At 47.5% G+C, this 13,654-nt stretch overlaps 1 long non-coding RNA gene across 2 annotated transcripts in view; it reads left to right on the top strand.

Annotated features, from left to right (window-relative positions):
- Positions 1-1,506: 1,506 nt before the first annotated feature.
- The window catches only part of LOC138672186 (uncharacterized), a 180,775-nt gene continuing 168,627 nt past the window's right edge, over positions 1,507-13,654 (top strand). For both annotated transcript variants that reach the window (XR_011319628.1, XR_011319627.1), the window contains exon 1: positions 1,507-1,590. This is a non-coding gene — a long non-coding RNA (uncharacterized lncRNA). The remainder of the gene's footprint in view (positions 1,591-13,654) is intronic.

Here is a 13,654-nt window from a genome sequence, read left to right on the forward strand (position 1 = left end):
TGGAACAGACTGAGGGTGGCTTCCGGAGCTCAGCAAGGTACATGGCACCAGCATCTTTACCATTAGAAGTAATCCGGTCAACAGGAATAGCTAGGCCCAGGAAGGAGACCCTGGCCCCAGGATACCCGACAACAGAGTCATGACAAAGATGATGTGGCATGAACTTAAAAAGGAGGTTCATGCTCGGAAACTCTCCAGTGTGGCTGAATTACAATAATACTGCAAAGATTAGTGGGCCGAAATTCCTCTAGATAGTTGTAAAAAAAAATCATTGCCAGTGATCGCAAACGCTTGATTGCAGTTGCTGCTGCTAAGGGTGGCCCAGCCAATTATTAGGTTTAGAGGACAATCACTTTTCACACAGGGCCTTGTAGGTTTGGATTTCTTTTTCCTTTAATAATGAAGACCTTCATTTGAAAACTGCATTTTGTGTTTATTTATGTTATCTAGATTTTGTCTAATATTTAACATTGCTGATCTGAAACAATTAAGAGCGACAAACATGCAAAAGAATAGGAAATCAGGAAGGGGCAAACACTTTTTCACCCTTCTGTATGGACTTGCTGTTGTTACGTCTGTAGACAACTCAGTACTTGTGTTATGTCTGTAGACAACTCAGTGAGTGAATCATAGACATAAAAAGTAGTAGAATATAGAGCAGAACGGCACTAGAGCTAAGACGTCTTCAAAAAAATAGGACTAGTGGTGGGCAGCTGTGTATTCAGGCGTCACAATCATAAAGGGTAATGGTGCTCAACATAGAATCCAGCAAGTAATCCATATGCGATAAGAAAGAAGAGAATAATGCAGCACTCACCCCGACTTGGCTGTGAAGATTGTGATCTTTATTGAGGAGAAAAAAATAGAAATTACATCCGTCAGGACATCAGGTATGGGAGAGGGTGCGGTATAGGAGTTACGTCTGTAGACAACTCAGTACTTGTGTTATGTCTGCAGACAACTCAGTGAGTGAATCATAGACATAGAAAGTGTTGTTATGAACCAATAATTAGAATGTGGAATTTTTTTTATTATTGCATCACTCAATGACTTCTTAACAACTGTAAGCTTTTATAACTTTGTGCTACGGTGTATTTTGTAGGATTGTACATTGACAAATCATTGCACAATAGAATTTGTAAAGCTAGTGTGGTCTTTGTAATACTACAGTGTAAAATAGAGCAAGAATCTTTTGTACAGTAATTTGTGATAATAGTAAAATAGGATGTGGAAACAATCAGTGAAACTTAAAAGCAATCTGTCCTCAAATGCTATTTACCTGCATATACAGTATATTTTATATAGCAGACCCAGGCAAAGTTTGGCCCGCAGGCCACATTCAGCTGTCTGGCTGTTCCAGTCCGGCCTGCGGACCGAGACAGCCGGAGGGCTGAAACAGTGGTCCACACCGTGCCTGCCAGTTCACTGTCTCCGCAGTCACTCTCCATCCATGCTGACTGCATTGGTGGAGGAGGGGCATGTGAAACATCTGATGTGATTTCATCGCATCAGCTGTGTACTGCATCGAGTCAGCACATCGGCGACATGGATACAGGAACAGAAGCAAAGCACCTGGGGAGCGGGACTGAGGTGATTATATGGTGTTTTTTCGTTATTTATGTGTATGGGATGTTTGGCTTCACATGTAGAGGCTTTTGGGGTCTCATCATGGACATGGGGAGGCTATGGGGTTCTTATTCTGGCCATGGGGAGGCTGTGTAAGGCTCATATGCTGGCCATAGGGAGCCTGTGTGGGGATCATATGCTGGCTATGGGGAGGATGTGTGGGGCTCATATGCTGGCTATGAGGGGTTGTGTGGGGATCATATGCTGGCCATGTGGAGGCTGTGTGGGGCTCATATGCTGGACATGGGGAGGCTATGTGGGGCTCATATGCTGGACCTGGGGAAGCTGTGTGGGGCTCATAAGCTGGACATGGGAAGGCTGTGTGGGGCTCATATGCTGGACATGGATGTGAGCAGGTTGCGAGATGCAGTGATGGACCGGAGGCAGAGCAAGGGTTAACAATTTTACTTGAACTGGTACGGTGCTTGTCCAAGATGGTCCTGCTGGTAGCAGTGGTCATGTCTGGTACCTTCTGCTGGGCCCCTAGTCCATAAGTGACTGCGGCCAACGCAAACAAGGCCGTGGTGCTGTCAGGGTCCTGGTCGAATGGTGTGGAAACGTCCGGCAATGTGCGTGTAGGATAGGAGAGCCAGGGAGGTACCCATGGCCGATAGCAAACCTTGGATCACTCCCTGGTACCTTCCTTTTAAAAGTTCACATTTCTCTGCTGCGTTACCTCTGTGTTGACTCCAACACCATCTGGACTTGCCCGGTACGGGGATGTATTCCTCACAGACGGTCCCACAATAAAGGAGACCCACTCCGGCTTATCTTCAATAACAACTTGCTTACTCAGCACACTCCGTTCAAATGCAGGCACTTTGGGTATTGCATTCAGTTCCTTCTCTTCTGCCCCTGTTCTGTCCTTTCCTTCTCTATGCTCAGCCCCGGATCAGACAGAATCCGGAATTCCACTCGGAATTCTTGCCTCACATGGGGCAATCCTACACCAAATCACCCTGCTTCTAAGTAATGCCGCCCAGGCAAAGATCTGCCACATCTTGCTTAAATTGTCCGTCTGAACAATTCAACTTTTTCTCTAAAGGGACAGACTCCTTTAGCTGCATCCGCAGCACTTCTATGCTTCTTTCCTCTTAAGGTACCATCACACTGAACGATATCGCTATCGATCCGTGACGTTGCAGCGTCCTGGCTAGCGATATCGTTCAGTTTGACAGGCAGCAGCGATCAGGATCCTGCTGTGCCATCGTTGGTCGGTGCAGAAAGTCCAGAACTTAATTTCGTCGCTGGACCTCCTGCAGACATCGCTGAATCGGCGTGTGTGACGCCGATTCAGCGATGTCTTCACTGGTAACCAGGGTAAACATCAGGTTACTAAGTGCAGGGCGGCGCTTAGTAACCCGATGTTTACCCTGGTTACCAGCGTAAACGTAAAAAAACCCAAACACTACATACTTACCTTCCGCTGTCTGTCCCCGGCGCTCTGCTTCTCTGCACTGACTGTGAGCACCGGCCAGCCGGAAAGCACAGCGGTGGTTACTAGGGGACCGGCATCGTTGGTCGCTGGAGAGCTGTGTGTGACAGCTCTCCAGCGACCAAACAGCGACGCTGCAGCGATCGGGATCGTTGTCTGGATCACTGCAGCGTCGCTTAATGTGACGGTACCTTTAGAGGAATTCTTTAGTCAGCTGCACTGTGCTGGGCCCTTTTTCTTATAATGTTATGGGGCACAGTGACTCCTGACCAAGCAGCCCCGTGAGCTGCACTGGCACCCAATCCCCAACTGACTTAACCAGGAATCTCTAACTTATTTCACTGTGCCCCTCCTACTCTAACTATATACTGTAGTGCCCCTTTCTAGTGGCCAGCTATGGACACTATGCCCCTAACACTATACTGGGCCCGGGGACAAACTTTCCCTATAAACTATATGTGCAAGTGCATAGCAAACAATGGCATTACATAAATATACAGAGTAATATATGGAAGGCATAGCAATGCTCTTGTACATGGTGGTAATACACTTTATGTGTAGCATTACCACCGTGTATGAACACATTAATAATATACAATATTTACATTCTTAAAGGAGTTGGGGAGAAGAGGGAGCAACAATCCTTTCTCATCCCCTACATGGGCAGCAACAAACAATCCAGCACCCTATCTCTCTCTGGCAGTACACACACAGTACTCACTAGCCCGGTACGTTCAGCACCTTTCTCTATGGTGACCAACAGGAACCCTGCATGTCTCTCCTTGCAGTGTCTGTCAGCAGTGGCGGTGGCAGTGCTTGGGCGCGGGCCATAGTCCTGTACGAGCCCAATGTGGCTTGGCAAATATATACTGGAAAAGTCAGGGTGCAAATGTCTGTCCAGTTCCCGGTCACTCTTGTGTGGCACATGCACTATACTCACGGACACGGGCCGTACGGCGCCTTGTTTTCTGGTAATCACCATGCTCACACTGCTTGTTTTCTTCTCTCTGGTCCCCACGGCTGGCTGCGGAAGATGACGGACACTGGCCTGCGCGTGGCTCGTGCTCCCAGGATGGAGCACTTCTCTCCCTGGCTGCTGCAGAACACACACAGCTTCCATGAGCGCAGCAATCCCTCTCTCTCTTGATTGCTGCAGCACTCCCGGCTTCTCTCCTTCTCTGGTGCGGTCCCTTTGCAGTCGATGTGGGCAACTGCTGCGCCGGTATCGGTGGGGGAACGGGAAGCAGAGTGCGTCGTGGCCCTGGGTTGGCACCAAATTGCACTGCTGCACGCACTTTCTCCTTTTATCTCCCCGCCCCCTTCGGGCAGGAGGAAGGTTTGGCTTCCTATTGCTTCCCTCGGAAACAGTGGATGCAGCCTCGACAGTTCCGGCCCGGCAAGCAAGTCCCCGTGGTGCCGTTGTCCACCTTACACTGGGAGGCAATGGGGCTCTCATGCTGGCCATGGGGAGGCTGTGTGGGGCTCATAAGCTGGCCATGAGGAGGCTGTATGGGGCTCTCATGCTGGCCATGGGGAGGCTGTGTGGGGCTCATATGCTGGCCATGGGAAGGCTGTGTGGTGCTCATATGCTAGACATGGGGAGGCTATGTGGGTCTCATATACTGGACATGGGGAAGCTATGTGCGCCTCATATGGTGGACATGAGAAGGCTGTGTGGGGATCATATGCTGGCCATGAGGAGGCTGTATGGGGCTCTCATGCTGGCCACGGGGAGGCTGTGTGTGGCTCATATGCTGGCCATGAGGAGGCTGTATGGGGCTCTCATGCTGGCCATGGGGAGGCTGTGTGGGGCTCATATGCTGGCCATGGGGAGGTTGTGTGGTGCTCATATTCTGGATATGGGGAGGCTATGTGGGCCTCATATGCTGGACATGGGGAGGCTATGTGGGCCTCATATGTTGGACATGGGAAGACTGTGTTGGGATCATTTGCTGGACATGGGGAGGCTGTGTGGGGCTTATATGCTGGACATTGGGACACTGTGTGGGGCTCAAACGATATATATAGAAGGGGCTGGATAAGTGTTCAAATGGTATATAGGGGCCTCATATGCTGGACATGGGAAGACTGTGTGGGGATCATATGCTGGACATGGGGAGGCTGTGTGGGGCTTATATGCTGGACATTGGGAGACTGTGTGGGGCTCATACGATATATATAGAAGGGGCTGGATAAGTGTACAAATGGTATATAGGGGGATGTCAGTTACAACGTGGCAGTGAGACAGTCAGGGGACAGGTAAGACAATGGAATAAATCTATTCCCTGTACATTTGGAACACAACAAATATTCACTATATGCATATGTCTAATCTATAGCCTGGCTGCTGCATTCACTCACATTCACTGCCCTTGCATTAACTCTTTACACTCCATCCATATCGGCCCCTCTGTCCTTTCCTCTCCTATGTATAGCACTCACGCTCTGTTCACATTGCTAAACAGCGCAGATCCATTCAGTCCCACCATCCAACACAAAAGACGCTCTCACAAATCACTTAACCATCTGCTCACTCTTTCTATCCTCCTTCTCCTAGTCGCAGGAGTCATCTCTATGTGGGCCTCATATGTTGGACATGGGAAGACTGTGTTGGGATCATTTGCTGGACATGGGGAGGCTGTGTGGGGCTTATATGCTGGACATTGGGACACTGTGTGGGGCTCAAACGATATATATAGAAGGGGCTGGATAAGTGTTCAAATGGTATATAGGGGCCTCATATGCTGGACATGGGAAGACTGTGTGGGGATCATATGCTGGACATGGGGAGGCTGTGTGGGGCTTATATGCTGGACATTGGGAGACTGTGTGGGGCTCATACGATATATATAGAAGGGGCTGGATAAGTGTACAAATGGTATATAGGGGGATGTCAGTTACAACGTGGCAGTGAGACAGTCAGGGGACAGGTAAGACAATGGAATAAATCTATTCCCTGTACATTTGGAACACAACAAATATTCACTATATGCATATGTCTAATCTATAGCCTGGCTGCTGCATTCACTCACATTCACTGCCCTTGCATTAACTCTTTACACTCCATCCATATCGGCCCCTCTGTCCTTTCCTCTCCTATGTATAGCACTCACGCTCTGTTCACATTGCTAAACAGCGCAGATCCATTCAGTCCCACCATCCAACACAAAAGACGCTCTCACAAATCACTTAACCATCTGCTCACTCTTTCTATCCTCCTTCTCCTAGTCGCAGGAGTCATCTCTCCCAACCCTGGCCCCTCATGTTATAGCAAGTCAAACCTCCCAACTGCTACACACAGAAACCCCTCTAACCTTATTAATATTCCCTGCTTGCCTTCTGTCTCTTTCAATTGTGCCCATAGGAATTCTCGCTTAGTATGTAATAAACTCTCCTTCATCCATTACTTCTTCCTTTCTGATTCTCTTAACCTTCTAGGACTTACTGAAACCTGGATCCAGCAGTCAGACACCACCGCTGCTTCTGCTCTCTCATATGGTGGACCTCACTTTTCTCATACCCCAAGATTGGACAACAGAGCAGGTGGAGGCATTGGTCTGCTCCTATCACCCAAATGTACCTTTCAGGTTATCCCCTAAGTACCTTCACTTGTCTTCCCGTCTTTTGAGGTCTGTTATGAACTGGTGATTCAGAAACACAATTGACCTGGTGGTTAAGAGCACACAAAGTGACCTGATAGTTACTAATAACATAGGAAGAGCTCTGAGACGTGGGAACTCTGCTGACCGCAATCCCTAATCCTATCACACCACACTAGAGGTAGCCGTGGAGCGCTCCTGACCAGACCTAGGCGCCTCGGGCACAGCCTGAGAAACTAGCTAGCCCTGAAGATAGAAAAATAAGCCTACCTTGCCTCAGAGAAATTCCCCAAAGGAAAAGGCAGCCCCCCACATATAATGACTGTGAGTAAAGATGAAAATACAAACACAGAGATGAAATAGGTATTAGCAAAGTGAGGCCCGACTTACTGAATAGACCGAGGATAGTAAAGATAGCTTTGCGGTCAGCACAAAAACCTACAAACAACCACGCAGAGGGCGCAAAAAGACCCTCCGTACCGACTAACGGCACGGAGGTGCTTCCTCTGCGTCCCAGAGCTTCCAGCAAGCAAGAAAAACCAATATAGCAAGCTAGACAGAAAAAATAGCAAACAAAAGTAACACAAGCAGAACTTAGCTTATGCAGGGCAGACAGGCCACAAGACGATCCAGGAGAGAGCAAGACCAATACTGGAACATTGACTGGAGGCAAGGAACAAAGAACTAGGTGGAGTTAAATAGAGCAGCACCTAACGACCTAACCTCGTCACCTGAGGAAGGAAACTCAGAAGCCGCAGCCCAACTCACATCCACCAGATGAAGCTCATGGACAGAACCAGCCGAAGTACCACTCATGACCACAGGAGGGAGCTTGACCACAGAATTCACAACAGTACCCCCCCTTGAGGAGGGGTCACCGAACCCTCACCAGAGCCCCCAGGCTGACCAGGATGAGCCAAATGAAAGGCACAAACCAGATCGGCAGCATGAACATCAGAGGCAAAGACCCAGGAATTATCTTCCTGACCATAACCCTTCCACTTAACCAGGTACTGGAGTTTCCGTCTCGAAATACGAGAATCCAAAATCTTCTCCACTATATACTCCAACTCCCCCTCAACCAAAACCGGAGCAGGAGGATCAACGGATGGAACCACAGGTGCCACGTATCTCCGCAACAATGACCTATGGAATACATTATGGATGGAAAAAGAAGCTGGAAGGGTCAAACGGAAAGACACAGGATTAAGAACCTCAGAAATCCTATACGGACCAATGAAACGAGGCTTAAACTTAGGAGAGGAAACTTTCATAGGAATATAACGAGACGACAACCAAACCAAATCCCCAACACGAAGTCGGGGACCCACACAGCGCCTGCGGTTAGCGAAACGTTGAGCCTTCTCCTGGGACAATGTCAAATTGTCCACTACATGAGTCCAAATCTGCTGCAACCTATCCACCACAGTATCCACACCAGGACAGTCCGAAGACTCAACCTGCCCTGAAGAGAAACGAGGATGGAAACCAGAATTGCAGAAAAACGGCGAAACCAAAGTAGCCGAGCTGGCCCGATTATTAAAGGCGAACTCAGCCAAAGGCAAAAAGGACACCCAATCATCCTGATCAGCAGAAACAAAACATCTCAGATATGTTTCCAAGGTCTGATTGGTTCGTTCAGTTTGGCCATTTGTCTGAGGATGGAAAGCCGAGGAAAAAGACAAATCAATGCCCATCCTAGCACAAAAGGCTCGCCAAAACCTCGAAACAAACTGGGAACTTCTGTCAGAAACGATGTTCTCCGGAATGCCATGTAAACGAACCACATGTTGGAAAAACAATGGCACCAAATCAGAGGAGGAAGGCAATTTAGACAAGGGTACCAAATGGACCATCTTAGAGAAGCGATCACAAACCACCCAAATGACCGACATCTTGAGAGACGGGGAGATCCGAAATAAAATCCATAGAGATATGTGTCCAGGGCCTCTTCGGGACCGGCAAGGGCAAAAGCAACCCACTGGCACGAGAACAGCAGGGCTTAGCCCGAGCACAAATCCCACAGGACTGCACAAACGAACGCACATCCCGCGACAGAGACGGCCACCAAAAGGATCTAGCCACCAAATCTCTGGTACCAAAGATTCCAGGATGACCAGCCAACACCGAACAATGAACCTCAGAGATAACTCTACTCGTCCATTTATCAGGGACAAACAGTTTCTCCGCTGGGCAACGGTCAGGTCTATTAGCCTGAAATTTTTGCAGCACCCGCCGCAAATCAGGGGAGATGGCAGACAAAATTACCCCCTCTTTGAGAATACCCGCCGGCTCAGGCAAACCCGGAGAGTCAGGCACAAAACTCCTAGAAAGGGCATCCGCCTTCACATTCTTAGAGCCCGGAAGGTACGAAACCACAAAGTCAAAACGGGAGAAAAACAGCGACCAACGAGCCTGTCTAGGATTCAACCGTTTGGCAGACTCGAGATAAGTCAAGTTCTTGTGATCAGTCAAGACCACCACGCGATGCTTAGCTCCTTCAAGCCAATGACGCCACTCCTCGAATGCCCACTTCATGGCCAGCAACTCTCGAATGCCAACATCATAATTACGCTCAGCAGGCGAAAACTTCCTGGAAAAGAAGGCACATGGTTTCATCACCGAGCCATCAGAACTTCTTTGCGACAAAACAGCCCCTGCTCCAATCTCAGAAGCATCAACCTCGACCTGGAACGGGAGCGAAACATCTGGCTGGCACAACACAGGGGCAGAAGAAAAATGACGCTTCAACTCCTGAAAAGCTTCCACAGCAGCAGAAGACCAATTGACCACATCAGCACCCTTCTTGGTTAAATCAGTCAACGGTTTAGCAATACTAGAAAAATTATTGATGAAGCGACGATAAAAATTAGCAAAGCCCAGGAACTTTTGCAGACTCTTCAGAGATGTTGGCTGAGTCCACTCATAAATGGCCTGAACTTTAACAGGGTCCATCTCGATAGTAGAAGGGGAAAAAATGAAACCCAAAAATGAAACCTTCTGAACACCAAAGAGACACTTTGACCCCTTCACAAACAAAGAATTAGCACGCAGGACCTGGAACACCATTCTAACCTGCTTCACGTGAGACTCCCAATCATCCGAGAAGACCAAAATATCATCCAAGTATACAATCAGGAATTTATCCAGGTACTCTCGGAAGATGTCATGCATAAAGGACTGAAATACTGATGGAGCATTGGAAAGCCCGAATGGCATAACCAGGTACTCAAAATGGCCCTCGGGCATATTAAATGCTGTTTTACATTCATCGCCCTGTTTAATACGCACAAGATTATACGCACCACGAAGATCTATCTTGGTGAACCAACTAGCCCCCTTAATCCGAGCAAACAAATCAGACAGCAGCGGCAAGGGGTACTGAAATTTGACTGTGATTTTATTTAGAAGGCGGTAATCAATACAAGGTCTCAGCGAACCATCATTCTTGGCCACAAAAAAGAACCCTGCTCCCAATGGTGACGACGACGGGAGAATATGACCCTTCTCCAAGGATTCCTTTACGTAACTCCGCATAGCGGCGTGCTCAGGCACAGACAAATTAAACAGTCATAGTAACATAGTAACATAGTAACATAGTTAGTAAGGCCGAAAAAAGACATTTGTCCATCCAGTTCAGCCTATATTCCATCATAATAAATACCCAGATCTACGTCCTTCTACAGAACCTAATAATTGTATGATACAATATTGTTCTGCTCCAGGAAGACATCCAGGCCTCTCTTGAACCCCTCGACTGAGTTCGCCATCACCACCTCCTCAGGCAAGCAATTCCAGATTCTCACTGCCCTAACAGTAAAGAATCCTCTTCTATGTTGGTGGAAAAACCTTCTCTCCTCCAGACGCAAAGAATGCCCCCTTGTGCCCGTCACCTTCCTTGGTATAAACAGATCCTCAGCGAGATATTTGTATTGTCCCCTTATATACTTATACATGGTTATTAGATCGCCCCTCAGTCATCTTTTTTCTAGACTAAATAATCCTAATTTCGCTAATCTATCTGGGTATTGTAGTTCTCCCATCCCCTTTATTAATTTTGTTGCCCTCCTTTGTACTCTCTCTAGTTCCATTATATCCTTCCTGAGCACCGGTGCCCAAAACTGGACACAGTACTCCATGTGCGGTCTAACTAGGGATTTGTACAGAGGCAGTATAATGCTCTCATCATGTGTATCCAGACCTCTTTTAATGCACCCCATGATCCTGTTTGCCTTGGCAGCTGCTGCCTGGCACTGGCTGCTCCAGGTAAGTTTATCATTAACTAGGATCCCCAAGTCCTTCTCCCTGTCAGATTTACCCAGTGGTTTCCCGTTCAGTGTGTAATGGTGATATTGATTCCCTCTTCCCATGTGTATAACCTTACAATTATCATTGTTAAACCTCATCTGCCACCTTTCAGCCCAAGTTTCCAACTTATCCAGATCCATCTGTAGCAGAATACTATCTTCTCTTGTATTAACTGCTTTACATAGTTTTGTATCATCTGCAAATATCGATATTTTACTGTGTAAACCTTCTACCAGATCATTAATGAATATGTTGAAGAGAACAGGTCCCAATACTGACCCCTGCGGTACCCCACTGGTCACAGCGACCCAGTTAGAGACTATACCATTTATAACCACCCTCTGCTTTCTATCACTAAGCCGACCTTAGCCGACCAGTCTACCTTTAGGAAACTTACTACCAGGAATCAAATTGATAGCACAATCGCAATCCCTATGCGGAGGTAGGGCACTGGACTTGGGCTCATCAAATACATCCCGGTAATCTGACAAGAACTCTGGGACCTCAGAAGGGGTGGATGACGAAACAGACAGAAATGGAACATCACCATGCACCCCCTGACAACCCCAGCTGGACACAGACATAGATTTCCAATCCAATACTGGGTTATGGACTTGTAGCCATGGCAACCCCAACACGACCACATCATGCAGATTATGCAACACCAAAAAGCGAATATCCTCTTGCTGCGCAGGAGCCATGCACATGGTCAGTTGGGTCCAGTACTGAGGCTTATTCTTGGCCAAAGGCGTAGCATCAATTCCTCCTATTCAGTGGAATAGGATACTGCAAGGGCTCCAAGAAAAACCAACAGCGCCTAGGAAACTCCAAGTCCATCAAATTCAGGGCAGCGCCTGAATCCACAAATGCCATGACAGAATAGGACGACAAAGAGCAGATCAAAGTAACGGACAAAAGAAATTTTGACTGTACCGTACCAATGGTGGCAGACCCAGCGAACCGCTTAGTGCGCTTAGGACAATCGGAAATAGCATGAGTGGAATCACCACAGTAAAAACACAGCCCATTCCGACGTCTGTGTTCTTGCCGTTCAGCTCTGGTCAAAGTCCTATCACATTGCATAGGCTCAGGTTTATGTTCAGATAATACCGCCAAATGGTGCCCAGTTTTACGCTCACGTAAGCGTCGATCGATCTGAATGGCCAAAGACATAGACTCATTCAGACCAGCAGGCATAGGAAATCCCACCATGACATCCTTAAGGGCTTCAGAGAGACCCTTTCTGAAAATTGCTGCCAGCGCACATTCATTCCATTGAGTGAGCACAGACCACTTCCTAAACTTCTGACAATATATCTCTACCTCATCCTGACCCTGACACAGAGCCAGCAAATTTTTTTCTGCCTGATCCACTGAATTAGGTTCATCATAAAGCAATCCGAGCGCCAGAAAAAACGCATCAATATTACATAATGCAGGATCTCCTGGCGCAAGGGAAAATGCCCAGTCTTGAGGGTCGCCACGTAATAAAGAAATAATGATCTTAACCTGTTGAACTGGGTCACCAGAGGAGCGGGGTTTCAAAGCAAGAAATAGTTTACAATTATTTTTAAAACTCAGAAACTTAGCTCTATCTCCAGAAAACAAATCAGGAATAGGAATTCTAGGTTCTAACATAGAATTCTGAACCACAAAGTCTTGAATATTTTGTACTCTTGCAGTGAGATGATCCACACAAGAAGACAGACCTTTAATGTCCATCACTACACCTGTGTCCTGAACCACCCAAATGTCTAGGGGAAAAGAAAGACAAAACACAGTGCAGAGAAAAAAAAAATGGTCTCAGAACTTCTCTTTTCCCTCTATGGAGAAGCATTAGTACTTTTGGCCTCCAGTACTGTTATGAACTGGTGATTCAGAAACACAATGGACCTGGTGGTTAAGAGCACACAAAGTGACCTGATAGTTACTAATAACATAGGACGAGCTCTGAGACGTGGGAACTCTGCTGACCGCAATCCCTAATCCTATTACACCACACTAGAGGTAGCCGTGGAGCGCTCCTGACCAGACCTAGGCGCCTCGGGCACAGCCTGAGAAACTAGCTAGCCCTTAAGATAGAAAAATTAGCCTACCTTGCCTCAGAGAAATTCCCCAAAGGAAAAGGCAGCCCCCCACATATAATGACTGTGAGTAAAGATGAAAATACAAACACAGAGATGAAATAGGTATTAGCAAAGTGAGGCCCGACTTACTGAATAGACCGAGGATAGTAAAGATAGCTTTGCGGTCAGCACAAAAACCTACAAACAACCACGCAGAGGGCGCAAAAAGACCCTCCGTACCGACTAACGGCACGGAGGTGCTTCCTCTGCGTCCCAGAGCTTCCAGCAAGCAAGAAAAACCAATATAGCAAGCTGGACAGAAAAAATAGCAAACAAAAGTAACACAAGCAGAACTTAGCTTATGCAGGGCAGACAGGCCACAAGACGATCCAGGAGAGAGCAAGACCAATACTGGAACATTGACTGGAGGCAAGGAACAAAGAACTAGGTGGAGTTAAATAGAGCAGCACCTAACGACCTAACCTCGTCACCTGAGGAAGGAAACTCAGAAGCCGCAGCCCCACTCACATCCACCAGATGAAGCTCATGGACAGAACCAGCCGAAGTACCACTCATGACCACAGAAGGGAGATTGACCACAGAATTCACAACAGAGGTCC

This window comes from Ranitomeya imitator, chromosome 3 (assembly GCF_032444005.1).
Source record: "Ranitomeya imitator isolate aRanImi1 chromosome 3, aRanImi1.pri, whole genome shotgun sequence".
NCBI lineage: Eukaryota > Metazoa > Chordata > Amphibia > Anura > Dendrobatidae > Ranitomeya > Ranitomeya imitator.